Genomic DNA, 21,438 nt, shown 5'->3' with positions numbered 1-21,438 from the left:
ACACAGTTTAATTCAACGGCTAATTGAAACTTAACAGGAATAATTTTATTCAACACTCAATTCAGAAAATTAGTTTCGGATTTAGCAATGTCTGTCGACGACTGTTCTGTGCACATCTTTTAACCAGAGTACTGTTAAGTTGGGTTTTTTTAGGTTAACCGTAGCCACTAGAGGGCGCTATTGAACAACTACACGAATACTTGTAGTGTAAGGCCGTTACCGAATCCGTTTTTCTCTAGGGCTATGACTACATGGTATATATTATGCTTGTACCCAAGTAGTTGTACTGGTTGAATACCTAGCCATTAGCCGTAGACGAGAGATTCGGACGCGGTCTAAGTCACGCCTATTTGTGGCAGGCCTCGACCGGATGCTTGGAGATTTCCGATTCACATTTTCAGAAGGGAACACAAAACAGCCGTCGCATCAACAACCAGGAAACAAAATTGCGCGGGAAATTCCAGTGGGAGGAATCGTCAAAATGGCAGTTGAAAGGTTGCATCGACCGCAACGGGGGAAAAACGGAACAAATCGAACGTTTTACGCTGGCCTTGTCAGCTAGGAATATAGGCGAACAAAACGACGTGTGTCCCCCGAAGTGGTGAAGTGGCCCATTTACACAATCATTGTAAATTGCTGGAATGAGCAACCGAAAGTCGTTTCTTTTTGTCAGATGATCACACTTGCTCTAATTACTTCTGGATTCAGCAATTAAAAGCCTTTTTGCCCAAAACATTTCTGAGTGCTTTCTAGTATTAAAATATTTAAGTGTTTTTACATATAGACAAACACTTTTGAGACTTTTTTGTTTTTCTTGCAAAATGTGACCCAGGTATTGACTGAAATCTTCGCGGGATCGTGACGTACAAGCCAAACTGGTGAACACAATTTGGTATAGCTCCTGCGGGAGTAAGTTAGTAGAAAATCAATAGGACAAATTAGTTGGATCAAACCTTTTTTCTCTATTGTGTTTATTTGACAGTGGCAAGCGCGGTCACGGGTCGACTGTTTAAGGAAGTCATGAGGACGATACTTAAAGAGCAACCGAACACTCCAAACTGGTTCCCCGCCCACACTGGTAAACAATGAACCGCTCGTGCAGGGCAGCGCGATGTCACGGGAACAAACATAGGGTAGGATAAATCTGCTTTCCCAAACGCAATCAAAGTCTGGAGTTTCACAGCACGCGGCAATTTGCCCGCAAATATGCCACTCTCTCCATCCAAGGTCTCTTTAACTATAGACCCGGTCACTATTTGTTCAGGCGTGCGAAAACCGTCACCTGACATTTTGCAAATGTCACATGACCGAATGCATGGCAGCCATCTTAGCAGTCTGAGTCTGTTAACATCATTAATTAGCAAGTTCAATCAAGGACCAGATGTTAACTAGTGGTTGGTTTGCGACGTACCTATAGCGCATGCGCACTGATGTTGAAGTGCGAACGACTCTAGTCGAACTATTGTCATGTCAACCACCGTGAGAAAATGTCGGATTCACAATTTTCAACACTTGATGTTTCCGTTCATTTACACACATATCAGTGATTGTGTTGTTTAGAACACCTTACATGATCGCCATTATTATTGTACAATGGTGACAAAAGTGACAGAATCGTGAACTTACATGGAAAATGCAATGAAAATGAAATTTATACACTCAGTTTCGTTTTGCCGCCGTTTTTGTTGACAGTTGGCCCCCTCTGCACTCATGCCATGGAAATTGCTCTTGATAACCAGCTATAAATCGTTGCGCTACCAGCCGCGGTAGGCTGGTCCTGAATAGTCGACTAGACTAGTCCAACCGTCGTCAACTAGCGTGCGTTCGATCAGAGTCAGTCGAACTATGGTAAACTACGGTCCTTGATCAAACTTGCCCAAGACACGGATACTCCTAATTGCTTCATCTTTTTGTGTGTTTTTTTACTGTGTCTTTTAGACTTCAGAGCTTCCGTATCAAGGATAACAGGAATCTTTTCTCTCTCAAAAAAATAATAATCTCGAAGTCAACAACACAAAACAATTTCAACGAATAAAATAACATTCTCTTAAGAACTAGTTATAAGTATATATTGCAAACGTTGTGTGTAAATCAGTGTCATACTTGGGGGGAAAATGAGCGTTTTCCCCCACAAAGATAATTTGAATTTGTCCCCTGTTTGCGTGTCCCGCCTCGACAATTTATGCATCGGGGCCCAGTTTATTGAAGACGTAACATTGGCAAACGGCAGTGAAAATACAGGTTGTTGACTTCTGTCCCCATGCGACCTGGTTCGCTCATGTGAGTTACAGAATCCGATATTCCCCGTCCAAACACCAGTCGCTATGTTTCTGCTCATGCATGTGCCTTAAGTGACGTTCTTCCATTCGAGAGTCGAGCCACGTGTTTGTTGAACAAATTACGCGCGCAAACAGACCTTTCCCGCCAAATTACCGCACACGGTGAACATTCTGCGCCAGAAAATGTTCTCGGTGACCATTTTTAGCCCGTCGGTGAGCCTCGGGATGTGGCAAGCTGCCACGTTTTTCCTATTATCTTATTTTTTTGTCTGTGACTTGAGAATACATGGAATTGTAAATGTTTCTTTAACACAGTCATTATTCAAACTAAGAAGAATTCAATTTCGAAACCAGAGAACGGCAGTAACGTCATTTGACGCATCATTTGTGCCACATTGTCCTCCCCAACGCTAAAAAAAATATCAAATTAACCTCATTTTATTTTCTGAAAATGTTATTGATAGTATTATTTTCGTCGCTTTTCTTCCTATTTCATCAAGTTTGAATAAAACATGTCTTTTATTAATTTTGATATCATTATTTTGATCTTGATTAAACACCTGTGTGTATTTTTAAGGGGTATCTTGACCACTTTGTCATCTGAAATCCCATCCCTCATCTCCTGTTCTGCTCTGAGGGACTATCAATTCCCCATCAATCACCTCAAGTGGTCATTTGTCAATATTTCCCTCAGAATTTCTCGGCAATAACAGAAGCATCGGGTCTTTGCGAACGATCCTTTCGAGTACATTGTTTTTGCCACGACACCAACCAAAACGAATCTAACGTTTCCGATGAAACATTGACATTGTATTAATTCGCCCTGCAGGAAAACAGTTGTCAGGGTGTCACTTTGATTAATCGTCCAATCACTTTGGACGTCCTTAGTAAAAACTAAAAAAAAAAACTGGTAAAACAGAAAAGAAAGGAATACATTAAACTTACCGTTCATTCAACTTTGCCGTTAGCCAATATTTTGGTGTGGTAATTGCAGTGGGCTCGAGGCATCAATCGCGTATCAAAATTGAACCTGCGACAAGCATACATTTCAATATTAGTCAATGTCCTTCACCGATGTAACGTTATAAGCAGCTGTTTGCTCAATAGTTTCCGGATGCTTGTCTTCGCAAGTTTACTGAGTGGGAAGTGTTTTCTTGTGAAGTTTCTGATCCCCACAAGCACTCAGCTAGCACAGAGTAGGCCTATAGACCTTATTCAAGAGGAAGCCATTTTGGATCATGTTCCCTGAATGTATTTCATACATTTGAAACAGTTGAATGGGACGGTGCCAGACTATTATGTTCGTTCCAAGCCTCACTTTCCATTGTTTTTTTTTTAAATCTGGCTTAAAACATTAGGGTATATTTAATCACACAGTTCAAATTATTCATCAGAGCAGACTGGTATAAATTTGTAATTAATTGAATGTCAGCGCTTTCATTTCTATTCGTAAGTTCCAAAAATGAAGATTTTACCTCGCTTTCAATTCCATATGGCCGACTCGTTAATAAAGCCTATACAGTGCTTCAAGCATTGCTTCGGAAAAGGCAAACCTCACTTTTTTACATTTTTTTAATGGTAATCGCCCATCACAAGGCCAATAGAGGGCCACTCAAGGTGCGGGCTACAAAGGAAAGTAAAGAGCAATAAGGTTACAGAGAGAGAAGATATCTATTCACATTTCTTTTGAACAGTGATAGATTAGGCCTATAAGTTGGTGGAAAACAAGTGAGAGCCCTTCTGAGCATACAGGGCGAGTACAAAAAAAACCGAAACCCAAACGGCAGGACCAATTTTTGAATGAAGTTTTGCAAGTAGCACTTTCACAATCTAGGATATGAAAGCCCAATCAATGAGCTTTCTTTTAGTACAAGAATCATTCTCACAGGGATGCATGTGAATTGTTTTCGTTTTGCTGCAAGAACACTTCGTTGTTTTTGTGATCCGTGGACAGAAATTTATAATGGTGTTTGTGTTCACAATTACATTAGTGATTTGAATGACTTTTGTACGAAAAGAAAGCTTAATAAATGGGCTTTCATATCCTAAATTTTGGGAGTGCTACAGGCAAAACTTCATTCAAAAATTGGTCCTGCTATTCGGGTTTCGGTTTATTTTTACTCACCCTATATATTATCATGATACGACAGACGTCAGTGCCAATGCGGTAAACTTCCCAGTCAGTGAAGAAAGAGTTCTCACTTCCAGTCTGGTTCCCAGCCCTCTTTTTAAAGCCTATAAAATAATGATTGAGGAACCTCAAACCAGCCTAATTAGCTCCTGCTGTCAGCGACAGCAAAACTCCAACTTCCCTGGAACGTACATATTGATTTCCAAATTTAAATGGAAAACAGCACCACAAGTAGGCTAACAAAGTGTGCCCTTCATTTACCTTCGTTGACAAAAACGATACAAAAAAGATACCAACGCCGCACTATCAGGAAAAGTTAAGAAAAACAACCGACCGACCGACCAAGTGACATGAAGAAGCTCCTGCCAGGGCTTAAAAAATATACCAACGGCGCACCATCAGGAAAAAGTTAAGAAAACCAATTGTGAACATAAAACCTTTGTCTGCCTAAAAGTCCATTCGTGACCCGCCCTCCTCAAATCTGAAAAAGCCGTGGATCTTACAATTTGAGAATATCTTTGTTGTGTTTGAGGTACTGTGACATAAATGCGAGATAGCACAGTTTCACAATTCAACAGTTCATGTTCCAGTTTCAATATCAGGTATCAAAGTATACTGACCTACTTTGGTTGTGTTTCAAAGCGCCTTGTGAATGGAAGGCAAATATTTTGCAATTTTTTTTCCAAAAAGCATGAAATTTGACACTACAATTAGAACAAAAAAGTAGGATCCAGTATGTGACAGGAGAAGCCTATTTGTTTTTATTTCAGTCTAGGTTTGAAAGGCTGTAGAAACCTCAGGCTCCCACAGGAACATGTATACATTTCCGTGTCTTGATCTCGCACTGTTGATGTTACCTATAATTTGCAGGGAATGGTCGATAGGGGGAGGGGGCTTTCTAGCATCGTCATTTAGTTTAAATCAACAAAATAGTGTCATTTGTCCGACTTCTACGAAGGCGAATTGGTATGCCTTGGGATTTCATTAACTTCAATATAGCTTACTCCATAATTTTATAGAAAAGCAATAGCAGATTGGACCCAGAGTGACCACGTGGCCCTTTCTATGACTTTCTATACAGTTCACAAAATGCACACTTCCAGAAGCGGCCATTTTAATTGCACTTGCCGACAGCAACACGCATGCGCTTGCTTGTGGCGTTTGCGAAATCAAGAAATCAAATGGCGGGAAACGGACTGACATCATCAGACAAAAAATATAGAACTCTTTGTTTTTAGTCATTGGGGAAAAAAACGTTTCTTAAAAATATGATCAACTATTTATCAAAACAAAAACTCAATCAGCTGAAACCAACAACATATAATGTTTCAATGCCTGTTTTGAACTTTTTTGTTGTAAGTCACAAGGCTAGAGTTTGCGAGGCTAACTTCTGCCGTCATACAGGGTGAGTCAAAAAAACGAAACCCAAATGTCGGGACTATTGTTTTAGTGAAGTTCTGCATGTAGCACTTTCAAAATCTAGGATAAGAAAGCTCAATTCATAAGCTTTTTTATAGTATAAGAATCATTCAAATCACTTAAGTACTTTTCAAGTTATGGAATTTTAAACACAACCACCGTTTTAAAGTTCTGTCCACGGATCACACAAAAGGTGTGCGTTCTTTCAGCAAAACGAAAACTATTCACACACATCGCGAAATCAAATGGCGGGAAACGGACTGACATCATCAGAAAAAAAAATATGGAACTCTTTGTTTTTACGCAAGGGGGGGGGTTGTGGAGATCAACTATTTATCGAAACAAAAATACACTCAGCTGAAACCAACAACATATAATGTTGCAATGCCTGTTTTGAACTTTTGTTGTAAGTCACAAGGCTAGAGTTTGCGAGGCTAACTTCTGCCATCATATAGCACATTCGACAGCTACCAGCACACTTCAAACTCATGTCAATGACGCAATGGGTAGATTTATAAATTACCAAATGTTATTGAGATTTAAGAGCATTCCAAAAATGTTCACCATTTCGCCTCGATCGTGCAAACATATACAATATTGGCGTCATTCCTTTCGCTGCAGATGACTGTTATGATTACAAAGGAACGGTTTCTGTGAATTTATTCATGTATTCATCTTTCTGCACTTCAAATATTTTCTAGATCTGTATAGCGATTTGGTTATTCTTTAACTACTTAATTTCCTTTAAAACATTGCAGGCCTACTTTGCCAGCGATTGATTAAACTTGAGTGTTGTGTTATATTGTTACCAACATCTGCACCCCAAATGAAATTGGCAAACTTGATCTGTTTGTATATTATTCATGGTAATGTGGGAAAACGTTCACAACATGAGGTCAAATAGACTCATAATGTGATTAATTACTTCTTCAAAGTGAGTGCAAATTGTCTTCTTACGCGATTGAACAAAGTTGTTCAGGTCTGACTGGAATTAAAAAGGCTACCATTGGAAAAGGTGGATTTAGTTTAGGAACGCCAGTGGGTTTTTTCTCCAGGGCCTAAACAACTTGTCACGGAAAGACGGCGAAATGCTCTAAAGATTACAATACTCCATAAACACATTGCCATATCACACATGTGTACATTATACACTGTATGTCTACTTTGAATTAACAAAATTCATACATTCGTGTATCGAGCCCAATTCATACATTCGTGTATCGAGCCACATGTAGCATGGCGATTGCCATGCAACATTGCATGCACAATTCAACTGTGCGTGCTGAACCGCCGTCCTGTGAAGGGATGGCATGCCCGAGTTTGTTTTTCCAAACATGAAAAAGCCTGAATTCAGGTTAAAGCCTTTTTCTGGAGAACACACAATGGGTTATGGTCATACTTTTGAATGTATAATCCGAAGCTATTTAGGCCTTTTCCAAATTCTGAGCGTAGGTGCACAGGTCCCGAGCGGGGTTAAAGGGGTGGGATGCCCCTCAAACAGGGGGGCGTGCCACTCCCCTTAGCCATTGCTGTTTAAACTCAGTTTGGCGTGTTTCCATTTCTGAGTACCCTGTGTGGCTGTGTTCGAGGGTGTATTTCCTTAAAGGGAAGATACAACATTTGCAAACATCAAAAAACGAAATGATCAAATTATCACGAAATATCTCACTGGATTGTTTGGGAATGACAGCCTAAAGCATCCTTAAAAGTTGCGGCTCCTGGTGTGCTGACATTTTGAAGAAAAAGTATAATTTTCCAACGCTGGTCGGCCGACCAGCGTTGAAGAAAACTTTTTTTTTCATATTTCGCTCCTACTTTTTCATATAAAGTTCGTCTACGTTTTCTTTGCAATTGATTACACACCTGTGAAGACTACAAGCCTGCTAGACTGATTCTCATGATCTTACAATTCCCCAAAGTCTATAAATTGCTCCGGTTCATTTTAAGTGGCGCCAGGGAACCAGATTACAAGAATATGATTGGTTTTCTTGGTTTTTCCAGCATCTACGAAACCAAAACGTGAAACAAGTCAGTGTAACAATATTTAATATAACATACTAATCCTCCAAATCCATTTATTTCTGAACATTCCCTTAATTAATCCATCTGTTGCACACAAAAACCTGTACACTATTTATTGATCTGCAACAAAATTATATTGTCAATTCAGTTACTTCTGTCGGCACTTTACTGTTCACTTCCAGTGGTGTAAATAATTAATAATGTTTTATGTGTATTTGTTTTTCTTTGCATTGTTTGTACAATTTTGTTTTCGTTTTATCAGCAGTTACCAATTAATTTTCAAAAACGAAAATAGCCCGATGAGTCATTATTTGTTTTGATGCATTATATTCTATATCAATATATCCTACGCTGGCTGTCTGTCTGCCTGTTTTTGTGTCACGTTTTGTTTTTTGGGGTGTTTTTTTTCTTTTTTATTTTGGAAGGCCTAAGGAGTGTACGGAAGTGGCAAATGCAAGGATTAATTGAGAGGTATCCGGTGTATGCAGGCCCTATGCTCCGATTTCACTGTCCTCTGAAGTCACGGTTGGCAAGCGAAAAAAATGATGTTTTTGTTTTGTTTTGCTTTTTTGGCAAATGTGTTTCTTTGACACTTTGAATATAGTGAAATATTACATTATCTCTTTGAAAACACTCCAAAACGTATCGCTATTATTGCGCAAAACATAACGTTGACGATGAAAGATGTGGCAAAATTACTTCACCAAGGTTTACCACGCCCACTTGGGGTCAACATGCAAATTGAGGTCAAAGTACTACATTAGTTTATAACCCTTAACCCGTCGATAATGCGAACTTGTACGATATGAATATGCATTTCTAAACCTGACTGTATGAGCCCCAGTCAAAAATACGTCAATTGAGGGCTATACGACTCCACCCAGCTAGCGGAAGCGCGGCACCCGCTAGATAATTTAATGATTCATATCACTTCTACCTTTCTACTACACACATGGATTTTCTTGTCCATGTATACTTATGTCTGTAGCTCATCATATTTGTTTGGCAAAAAAAAAACTTGATGTTTTTCTTGCTGGCCAAACGCATATACTCATTCCACGCTCACAGTGACGCCTGGCTGCCTGAACCACTCGAAGCCACGCAGAAACGCACCCAAAGGCCCTATACACGATGGAATTCGGACCCCATCGATAGCGGGAAGCAGTTTTAATTTATTTTTACAGTTACGGTTTCTTGGCGTCAGTGTGTGTTTTTCTTACATTCATGTTCTGCAAGCAAACACCCAGGGCTAGTCTCAACGTTTCAAGTATCGCGAATTCGAAATGTCAACGTTTGTTTAGACCTTGATCAACGTCCAAGTCGCTCGCACCTGAAAATTAGAATGTAGGAGTGTTTCATATTTGTAGATTAAATTGACAGAAAACCGTGTACGCTGGTACCAAAATGTGAAGAAATCTCTCCTAAACACGGTGCAATGGTTCGACCGTAATTAAATGTTGCTTGCGAACATGCTTTATAATGTCATTACATGCTGAGTAGGCAGCACTCGTTGCACAGACATTGTCAACTACAACTTTGCGAGATAATGAAAATATACACATAGATCATTGGACTAGCTGATTTTTTTTTAACGGCCTACAGGAGGACATACTCATATACCGGCGGAGTGGAGTTTATTTTTGTAATCGTGAAAGACATGTATATAATAGTTGAATATGTTCCTTTATGCGGCAACAGGATTGAAGCTGAAGAGGGATTTCAACTAATTCCTTAAATGACAAAAAAAACACTGGTTAAAAGTAGTTTCTAGTAAAATTGGTGTCACTTATTGACATATTAAAAGGACACTTAAGTCCAAAATGCGCATTTTGGGGCTCTAAAACAGTTGAGATATGGTTAAATAGTACATATAAACGTTCAAACAACTTTTCATTGAAAACGTACAGTTTACTTGTAATTATCGCGCGAATGAATTTCGGGGTAAATTTTTCTCCAAATCGAGCCGTTGGAGCGATATAATCGTCATTAGGCCTACAGTCACAAGATTCATTCCAAAATGTTGCTACAAACGCTTGTGGATCGACATGTGTTGAGTCAGAAACAAGCGTTGGACATGGCAATGCGTGACATGGATTTTATAAGCGCTGGTCTTCGTATGTCGACAATTTGAATCAAAATTCGTTGGCAATGCAAAAAGATCTCTGTAGTGTCAGACGTGAAAAAAAACGTTTTTCGCCAACAATATTTTCTCCGCTAATGTTAGACATTATGTGGAAGCTATATGTGGACGCTACTATCGGAAGTTTTTTCCCCAAACAAATGGTTAGACACTGTAAACACGCTACCGCGACAGGAGTTGCCATAATTCTTCACGATTCAATATTTGAAAACTGTTTTGATTTAATTTGGCAAGCAGATTCAATATTGACTCGCACTGTACCCGTTGAGTGTATGATGCATTATGGCGTTATTTGCTCACTTCATTTCGACATAAATCAAAATATGCAATAATTAATTTCCGCGCGTGAAGGCAAGTCTCACCAAGTGACACCGAAAGAATCCAACTCCGGTTGCCCTGTTGCCTTAGCAACTGACGGTGGGTACACAATGAGACGATGTACACTTTTTCCCACCATGTTTTCAGTTTACTTAATTTGAAACTTGTTTTATTTTCCTTAATTGGCTATAAATTGTTTTCCCCCGGAAATCACTACGGTTGTTAACATAATGGCGCTACATGTAATGACGTATTTTTTTAAGCCTGTGTAATGCCTTTCAAACACTCTTTCAATTTAATTACAACATCTATAACTACAACACAAGAACTTCTACTAACATTCATCTTCCTTAACATAGGACACAACTTTTTCAACACGCAATTCTATACTGGCGCAATCAACTGAAACAATCTTCCCAATGATATCAGAAACTCAACTACACTTAATATATATAAAACTAAAATTAAAATGTACCTGTACAACTGCTCTTTGTAAATTACTTATCTGTACTAGTTTGTTCTGAGTTTGTTTAATCCTTATGATATAGTTACCTATTTAGGCCGGTAATAATGTTAAGTTTTTTGGGGTTTTTTTTCTTGATTCAATGTTTAGTTCGTCCGAATGTCTTGTCTGTTGCTGTTCGTCTGTCTGTTTGTCTTGTATATGGCATCCCCAGCTCAAGCAACCGCTAACCGGGACATGCCTCCATTTTCACCTAATTCAAGTTATTACTTAAATACACTTGTTTAAGTATACACCGAGTGTTAATCTATATTTAGTTGTATTTTATGATCTGTGAAATGTGACTGAATGTAAGGAGAGAGTCCAACAGCTTTTTTCGTTCGACGGGATTTATTTATAAATAGGCCTACTTATAAAGCTATGATAAATCACGCCCACCCGCAAACGACATTTTCTGTGCAACAAATATTAAGTGGAGATAATATCCCGACCGTGACCAAGTAGGGGGAAAACAGATGTGATTATTCTGAATTTTAAAAATTTATTTCAATATCGAGGAATGACACGCTTTTTTATTGCAATCCTCCCCGAGAAATTTTAACAAGATCCAGATTTTAGTTGCGTGGGAGAGTTCAAGTGATGGCCAGACACCAACGCGTAGCAGATAACCTAAATTGACTCGTACCCCCAAAGATTGTATACCACTAACCGCATGCGCTGGACGAGAATACCAGAGAGAGCGGGGAGACGAAGTGGTGGGGGCCGATGTTTATCGCCGTCCTCAGCGGTGTTATAAACACCTCAGCCGGCATGACACGACTATTAGACGCCGGTGATTATTTGCTTCTAAATCTTCATTTTTTTCTCACTGGCATCCAACCGCTGGATGATATTATCCGATCGTATCAACACATGACACTAGCAACGCAACAGCACGAAATGACACAAGATGGGTTTTATATTATACCGAAGTCTTATATAGCGCACGTATCTATACCAACAATTAGGTATACTCAAGCCGCTTAAAATTGTATATTTTTTAAAGACAGGTAAAATGAAGATCATGAAAAATATGAGACCCATTATGTAGCACCTTTACAAGGGTTAACAAGGTGCTGCGGCGCATACTGCAGCCACTGCCAGAAACACCGGGGCAAACCCCTTCTCTTAGCGATAAGTGTTACTGCATGGGTTCTTTTACGTGCATTACAAAACGCACGGGAACTACGGCTTTTAAAATGTCCCAACCGAAGGACGAAACAATAATGGTTAAGTGTCTTCCTTAAGGACACAAGTGTCAAGACCGGACTAAAACCCACACTCTGCTTATCAGAAGCACCAGTCTGGTGCTCTTAACCGTTCGGCCATGACTCGCCGACATAGTGTTTTAGATAATTAACGACATGCAGTGATTTCTGCGACAGAATGGTATCTGAGTTACGAACTGTTATATTGGTAACTCAAAATAACACTTCAGTCAGAATAAAATTGAGGAGTAAATTTTTTAAAAAGGGGTGCCATGCTTAAAAATTAATAGAACAACTTTCCAATGATACTATACCTGGAAATCGGCAGTGACAACTACAAAATTGAAAGATAACGTTTCCATGAATGTCAATGGTCCGGCTTCGGTATGATGAGAAACGTAGTCAGGCTTCCCTTTAAGCACAGCATATTTCGGGTTCAAGCCCGTGGTGAGGTCTGCGTCCGATTACGGCCCTTTCGTTAATTAAAAGACACGTCAGAAGACAAGACAGTCCTTTTGACTTAACTTGTCAACAGTATACGTGTGAATGTTATCAAATTATTAACTCCACTCAATTGTGACCATACACGCGCGCGTGAATTGTATCGATTTAATAACTCCACTCCATAAAGAAAAATCATTTTCCTGCCACCTCCTTTATGCACTATCACAAGGCTCTTAATTTGTTGCCATGTGTGTCATGTGAAACGGTCGCAATATTGAAAACGAAACGTCTGGGGGAAAAAAGCTATGCTGCCAACAATTAACATGGTAATATTTAAAAGATTCGAGCAAGGTGTTAATGACAACCTGTCAAACAAATCTACATTGCAACCGAACTATGTTATCTCTCAAACGCAGGTAACTTTCCCGGAAAGGTAATAGTACACACGAACCACGCACTTGGTATGTTAATTTGCAGAAAGATCTAGAACGTTCTGTGTGAAAGAGATATATCGTCATTGGTGTTACTAAATTTTGTTTTAATGCAAGTCGCCCGTCATCACAAGGCACAAATGCCACTCTAGGTGGGGGCTACACGAAGAAAAAAAATACGGGAAAAATGAATGGTTTGTTTTTCAGTTCATGCACAAGGATGATAATTGGAGTGGAACGTTCTCTTACGGTAAATTCTGGTGGTGGTAATATTTTAAAATGTCTTTCGAACAAGGTGTTAATTACAACATGTCAAACAAAATCTAAATTGCAAACGACCTATGTTATCTTCGAAACATAGGTAACTTTCCCGTAAAGGTAATAGTACAGACGAACCACACACTTGGTATGTTAATTCGCAGAACGTTCTGGAACTTTCTGTTTGAAAGAAATATATCGTCATTAGTGTTCTCATAACTAAATAGTTATTTAATGCAAGTCGCCTGTCACAAGGCACAAAGGCCACTCAGGGTGGGGGCTACAAATAGAAAGAACAGAAAAAAGGTGAACGGTTTGGTTTTTAAGTTGATGCACAAGCATGATAGTTGAAGTGGAACGTTCTCTTACTGTAAATTCCGGTGGTGGTAATATTTTTTGGATGTCTTTCAAACAAGGTGTTAATTACAACATGTCAAACAAAATCTACATTGCAACCGAACTATGCTATCTTCCAAACATAGGTAACTTTCCCGTAATAGTTCATACGAACCACGCACTTGAATTCGCAGAACGTTCTCGTCATGTGTGTGCAAATAACTAAATTACTTTTTTATGCAAGTCGCCCGTCACAAGGCACAAAGGCAAGGTGGGGGCTACAAGAAGAAAATAGCATGAACAAAAGGCCACTTTACTGAAATGAATTAGCTTTAATTTTCAGGAATAGTCGGCGCCTGTTTTCAACGTAATCTTAGGTCTAACCTTCTTCAAAAGTGACTTATAATTATTCTTCCCTTTTATATCTATCCTTACTAATGTTATTTTAGCAGTTTGATCAACCACTGGAATTGTTTGTGTACTTATTTTGTTTGTTTAATGTGTACTGTTTGACCTTTGTCAATTTAGTCTGTACTGTAGTATTTGTAATTGTATGGGCAATCCATATACCAGAAGCTTAGCCTCTTTGGATGTGCCTATAATTCTTTTCATTATCCCTATTGATTGTTGGAATTGGAAATAACTTTCAACTTGACCTTGAAATATTGAAGCCCAAAAGGTACGGGTTTCATACTATACCATTCGCATCTGTTTTTCATAACCGAGTGCCTCATTCCTATACTCCAATGATATCGACCGAGGAGCATGGCAATATCGTCATCTAGGGGGCGCTATATTATTTTTATTACCAACCTAATTACAAGAGAACTTTAACTTAATTCGATTTAGCCGTGTTTCTTTTGGATATCCTATCTATACAATCCATGCTTCGAGTGAGGAAAGATAACATCGCCAAAGTTGTTTCAAGCCACTTGCACACCTCGTGTCCATCCTGTGTAATTCTATTATACTTCCGTGCCCTGCATTCCAGATTTCCCGCTCCGTCCGGTTTCGGGTGTTTTCGGATTGTTTCATGTAATGTTAGAATTTCACAATTTAATCATGCATTGACAAGAGGATAGTGCACTCACTGGGGATAACATATAGCCTCATTCAGGCCTCGAGGGACAGTTCTTAACTCTTCCAACTCAGATGTGGTGTCAACAATCTCTCTGATCGTTAAAAGTGCAGTGGCAAGTGAGGTGGCGTACGCAACGTATATTGTTGGGCCTTAGAATGAAGTACAAATATTTGTTTGGCAAAAGGAGCCAACTATGACAAACAAATGTATTATGTTCAACCACGATATTGCTTCTCTTTGTACTCAAAAAAGCAATGAACGTTCAGTTGCTTAGGGGCTCAGACCATGCAGAAAATAGGCCCAAAATTGCCTACGCTGGTTCAATAACGATATGCACGCCATCAAATTCTCCAGTATTAGAGCATTTTGAGGGCCGTGAACTTGAGGATTTGTAAAAACGACGGGTGGAAGCCGTGCAGAGGACTGCAAGCTCGTAAACAAGTGAAATTCGAACGAATCTAGGCCCTAAAATAGATCTATTTTCCAATGGAGTGTAGGCGTCCATTTTCAAAAAGGCGATGGGCTTCAGGACTGTTCTTAGGGGCGATCATCATTTAATGGAATTTTCTCCCAAAAGTCATTGATAGTAGAACAAAAATTGAACAGAAAATGAAAGATGATGAAATAAGCTTTAACTTGATATGTATCTTGAACGCCTCTGAGATTTGTGGGTATTTTTAATACTATTAATAGTATTGGGAAGTGCGCGTAATTAGTACTGAGGCCTATGGCAGTCTATACTGTTCTAGGTCCGGAACCTTAGATCTACATGTAGAATTTTCAGCGACCATTGTAGAAGACATTAGTGAGATTACGTGGTACCACGCTCACGCGCTTATCACCCACTTCTTTAAAGGGCCATCACGTCATGGAATGCGCCAAAACGTCTTTTAAACGAAATTATGTTCATTGGAACGAGCATTTAAAAGTAGGATCGTCCACACAAGCATCCTTTAAAAACCGGGCGTTTTGTGTTACTCATGCGATGGCGCGCGACTATAACGAATTTCGGGGGTCAAAATTTTGACCCTCAAAAATCGAGCCTGTGGGTGTTAGTCATGATTCCTGCCGCAGTACATCGCATTCTGCGGACGTGCAAGAAACAACATGTGTATTGGTGCTGTGTGTGTTATGTGTTGCACACACAACGTGTAACGAACATTGAATGGACACGGCTTGAAACACGTATGCGTATGCCACAAAATGTTCGCCGCGTCAGAAGTAAACAACCGGGATTCATTCGTCTTTTCTCAGGAACAGTGCGACATTGGGTTAGTTTCCTTTCAACCAGACCTTTGAAATGGTGCCCCTTTAATTTGACATGAGCGTACACTTTGAAAATTGTAACCACGCTATTAATCGGAAGAGCATCGAGTGCGCGCGTACTAGACTTTAGACTTTTCCAACTTCCTACAAAGTCTCGAAAGTGGTAGAAAATCGCCCTCTGTTGTTCGCGCACGGAGCCCATTGAGTCCGTACTTTGAACTGTATTACAGCAGAAAAATATAGCTAAATTAACACTCAATATTTTTAATTCGGCTCGCTCAATCGTACGCAATTTTAGAAGCTTCCAAGTACAAATTATCTGACATCCGTTCCACCCAAACCACTCTGAAAGACGTTTATTCAGCTTTAATACCGTACATAATAGGCCTACCATTGCAATTCAAAAGTTAGTACCATCACTGACATACATTAGTTTTACTAATGATTATGGCCTAAAACCGAAAAAAAAAGATATTTAGGTTTCTTTTAGCCTATATCCGTTTCTGCGCCTACGCGTCAAAGTGAATGATGAGCTATGAAGAGCGCAGTTCTTTGATGTGTTAAATTGAATTATAGGTGTAGTTCACCTCGTGAGAATTACGGCAGCTTTTGGTTGTTGACACAACGACTGTTTAAGTATAAATTATAGTGTATTTCAAACAAGTGTAAAGATTATTTAGCGCACTATGTGCATTATTTTAATGACTCTTAATAGCCTATGTTTGAAGATACCGACACTGCGGTATAATCAACTAGTCTGAGCTGCAGCTCAAAGGTTCAATGTGATATAAAAACGATTATGCATTCGAAGTGATATAATGAGAAGAAGTGGCAGTTGTATAAGAACATCATCTGCATGGTTTATTGAAATCCTCGTCCTAAACTGACCGGGAACTGGTATCTTTAAGGTGTTAAAATTAAACATTAATTGCCACCACATAAAAAAAACAAGATTCATATTTTGTATTTCTTCTTAATTGCATGTGAATTCAATTTCCTGTATATTCAATGCTAAAAAAATCGACTACATATTCAGCCCTTTTTTTATACAAAAAATAATTTTATTGCAATTGTAAATTAATGTTTCAATTTAGTGAATAAAATATACCGACATCAAAATAATTTAAAACCCACTTCATCCAACAATGGTCTCCAAAATACTAGCGTGAATAAAAGGAAGAAAAGAAAATCATGTGACAGTGACCCAGAGGAAATGCGTACGCGCAGTTTTGAATGCCTTTTCATTCATTCATTTAACAGTTCGGCATCACTGAATACATTAAAATGTGAAATACCGCTTGTGTATGAATTGTGTATAAGGCACCCCATAATGACGGTCCTTAGAGGCTTTCCTTGTAGTATGGAACAATGATCAGAAAACACTGTCTGCCATATGACATGATTGAAATGTGCACGATGTTTTCATATTTCATGTATATGCAGATACATCCAAAACAGCAGAAATAAAATGCAGTATACGATTCTTTAAGACGGGTGCATACCTATGTTCCCCAATACCTATGTTCCCCAACCCTAACCCTAACCCTAACCCTAACCATCTTACCCTATAACCCTAACCCATTTTGGGGAACATAGGTATTAACATCGGGTAGACCCCCTATAAGGCAAGCGTGGACTGCTCGCTCAAATATAGGGGATCGGGTAGATTTTTTGCTGAAATGTTGCATGGGATGTCCCCAGAGTCAAACGTAAAGCAATTTTAAAGCAATTTGCTCTGGAAAAGGGGACAACAGATTGAAATTACAAACTATACCTCTAATACCGTGATCAACCGACAGCCATTTCTGTATCATATTATTACAGCTACCTTTGCGCAAATAATAGATGACAGGTGTTAAGGCCATGTGTTTTAGCTGGCTGCAAATCGATAATGTAAAATTAATGTGATTGTTAGGGAATTTTTCCCCCGACAAAAGGTCCTATAGAATGGGAATATAATTTCCTCCCATCAACTGTCTGCGTATATCGAGTTGTAGACCGATCGATCACACGGGAGCGCCATGATTACTTCCATCGGCATGGCAACATTTCGTTAATGACAAAGGGTTCATATTATTTTAGTGTTGATACAAATTCCCGTTACTATAGATTAAATTTCAACCTCGAAAGATAAGGAAGGTGGTGTACAAAGCGCCCGTATGGAATTATTATGCCCGTGGGTTCGAATCCTGTTGGAATCCCAACTATTAATAACAAACAATGAATTGAACTCCTATGAAACACACTGTACGGCAATTACTATGTATAGATGAATTCAAAGTGATTGACCGATTATCTTGTCCAAACTAAAACTTCTGTTTCTAAGTTTTCATGAACCATTCTTTTGGTCGACTTCGAGGCTTTTCATTGATTTTTTTTCGCATTATGCCTTCTCGAGCTTGTAAGTGGTGTCTGAATGTTGGTTTAAAGGACACGCAATGTATTTTTTTATTCAAACCTTGAAAATACACCTTTGTGTTCCATTTAACCTATTTTTTAATTTTAAAGGGTGTTTTGGTGCCTTTTTATGCTGATAAAAATTTGCATATTCATGAGCAAAGCTGTGATGTCATTCCGGGCAGAAGCCTCAAATGTCACAGCTATGTAAGCAATAAAAGTAGCCAGAATTTGGGATTTTGTGCTGTCACAAATTTTCTTTTCTTTGGGGGTTGTTGTTTTGCCAGTACATGGCAGTAAGCCAATGAGCAAACTTTCTGACGGATGTTTCAATGAGCAAATTTGTGGGTTCACAATTAGAACAGAAAGCCTTTAAACTGAAGTGCCTTCCTGACATGACATCACAGCAAGAACGCCCTCTGTTGTCCAGAAATGCAAGAGAAATATTAAAGATTTAAAGAAACGTACTTTTGAATAAAATTTTAAAAACGGATGTCACATAGTTTTCATACATTTAAGATTACAAAGTTGAACAAAATAATTATGTTCTTAATCAAAATTCATGCCATGGACCAATTTAATTGTATCCGTCTGACAACATTTGACTAAAATATACAAAAGTAATCCTAACGCGATACATCATCAGTCATAACTCCGACGTCTTAAATTTATATCTCGTCGAAGTAATAGACATTTCCTGATAAATATTTGCCGACTTTATTACAAAAATTATCAATAATTAACTATACTGCGTATACCTCCATTTTTGTATCGGTATATTAATATTCTTGCACCGTCGATACGCAGGAATTGTAAATTTGAATTTAATTGAAATAGAAATTGTCGAGCGCCCGTGATTGATTGGAATTTCGTGCATATCAATACTTCTGAGATATTAAGATTCGATCCGATAACTATTATTATATCGTACTTTCCCTAACAAAGGGGAATATAATTATGCTGTACGTTTAATGTTCGTGTTATTGAAAGGCATCTGTCTCATATACTATCCGCCGTGCTTGGAGAAAAAAAACTTGCCATTTCAAAAGTCCATTTGCCAATTTTCTAAACTGACTAAGAACACTACAAAATCTATCCAGAGAAATGTAAGTGATGCTCTGCAGTTCACACGTTAGTACTGTTAACTATTTTTATAGGTATCTTTAGTTAAAACGATAATAATTACATTGTGTAGGTGATTCGCCGATATCTTTATCATCCCACTACCTTTTTCAAACCACTCCGTCCGACATTCAGATTTCAACCCTGTTATGTGGGGCGAGGGTACTCAGGGTAGACCTATATGTGTTATTGGAAAAATCTCAATGGCCATTGAAGTGTTAATTCTGAACTGTTGCAAAAATATAGCTCGAGTGAATCAATTTTGGCAAAATTTTGAGTTGGCAAAATTAAATTCAGACATTCACATATTTATGCAACTGTAAGAGAGGCTCGATTTGTTGCTAATACGCTGTGCTATGCATACTCGAACCGCTCGGGAACTGTCACTTCATTGCAATATGCTATCTCCGTGCACTTTTGACCAAATACTAATCCCCAAAAGCGGTCCGCGGATCGCATGTGTCGCCTTTTTCCGTGGTTAAAAAGTCAAATGTGTACATTTTTAAACAACATCAAATGACCCCTAGATGACATTTGACCTCCGATTTCGGACGAGTTGTAATGCATGAACCCCCACCCAAGGATCACTCCATCCAAGCGACATTAGAATCCATCAAATTCTCCAGACAAAGAACACTTGAAGCATATTTGAACAATGACCTCTAATGACCCCTACATGAACTTTGACCTCAGCAATCATCCGATGAAGAATTGTGTCTACCGCTCATGGGTATCATCAAACTACATGAATGTTGTAAACTTTCCCCCAAAAAATGTGAATTACATCATAATTAACCTCAGTTGACCTTTGACCTATGATGACATTTGACCGAAAATATAACCCTCATTATCTTTGCTACTCAATAACCCTTGTGTCCAAGTTTTATGGAAGTTGGGGTGAATGTTTAGGAAATGACAATTCCACAAACTTTAACATCATACATACGGGGCTACGGGGCTACGGGGCTAGGCTACAGGGCTAAGCTGGTCATACAGAATGGGAATCAAACCTCGTTATAGAGACACGAAAATGTTTCCCAAGATAAGCTGAAAGTTATACCTCCCGTGTGCTTCACATTGTATCGTCCACATACATAACGAAATACCACCGAAGTGTGCATCATGAGTTTGAGTTAGTAATGGGCCAGCTGGGCTGACAGTCTACATTGAAACACATTGAAACAACAACATTCTTTTGAACAATGGCTGCCGAAAGTATACGCAAAGACATGTACACGTACCTTGTGTGTTGAAACGTGCAACGCAGTGAACGCAGTGTAGGCCTAGCCTGCATGCTCAGGGCCACAGTCAAGTCCCGAAGAATACTGACCCAAACTTTCCGGATAGAATAGGCCTAATGTCCAGTTATTACCAAAGTCGTGTGCTGTCTGCTTGTCGTTCCCCTCCGTACGTACGGCTCATGGGCTTGTGTTTACGTTCCGCCACTGCCCAGCGTCGCCAGAATGTGTCTGCACAACCTCGCTACGTGCAACGCGTGTGCTGTTTCACATCAAAATACGAGATTCGTCGTTTCCCGCCAAAACACACTTGGTGCAGTGTCAGAACGTCTGCTCGCAGCGTGGCTGTATACAGAACGCATGACGTAGAACGTCGGCCGTTGCTTAGCACGTGGAAATGTGACGGTGCTGATTGGCGCTTTTCGTCCGGGGCAGATTCTCAAAAAGCGATACGCATTGTTAGTTTCAATTGGACCATAACAGCATTGGAAATCACCATCATTCAACATAATTGTCTTTATCATCAAATATTACCAGCAGTCATAAGGTTATTATTACATGCGCAATAATTAAACTCGCGACCAGTGGCGGCGCTAAACGGAGGAGGGGCATGGAGGACATTTACCCCCAAGTTTTTTCTTGCCCCTCCCCAGTCCCCCCCCCCCCCCCCACTGTTTTCCCTCAACAATTTATCTACAAATCGATTAATTATGTTATTTTCTTCGCTGTTAAGATTCATAACAAGGTGCAGATAGAGAGCGAATCCTCGGTTCTGTGGACACATTTGGAGCCAATGAAAGCACTATTTGGTAGACAACACACGCCACACATGCATTTCTACCGCAG

At 39.3% G+C, this 21,438-nt stretch overlaps 1 protein-coding gene across 2 annotated transcripts in view; it reads right to left on the bottom strand.

Moving 5' to 3' along the window:
* The window catches only part of LOC119731276 (neuropeptide FF receptor 2-like), an 85,727-nt gene extending 64,778 nt beyond the window's left edge, over window positions 1-20,949 (bottom strand). For both annotated transcript variants that reach the window (XM_038204409.1, XM_038204408.1), the window contains exons 1-2: window positions 20,596-20,949; window positions 3,225-3,309 (exon numbers count right to left, since the gene is read on the bottom strand). The gene's annotated coding sequence lies outside the window, so the exon portion shown is untranslated. The remainder of the gene's footprint in view (window positions 1-3,224; window positions 3,310-20,595) is intronic.
* Between the last annotated feature and the right edge of the window lie 489 nt (window positions 20,950-21,438).

Source organism: Patiria miniata, unplaced genomic scaffold (assembly GCF_015706575.1).
Source record: "Patiria miniata isolate m_02_andy unplaced genomic scaffold, ASM1570657v1 HiC_scaffold_23, whole genome shotgun sequence".
Classification (NCBI taxonomy): Eukaryota; Metazoa; Echinodermata; class Asteroidea; order Valvatida; family Asterinidae; genus Patiria; species Patiria miniata.
The sequence above is the reverse complement of the archived record's forward strand: the minus strand, read 5'-3'. Positions and strand labels throughout refer to the sequence as shown.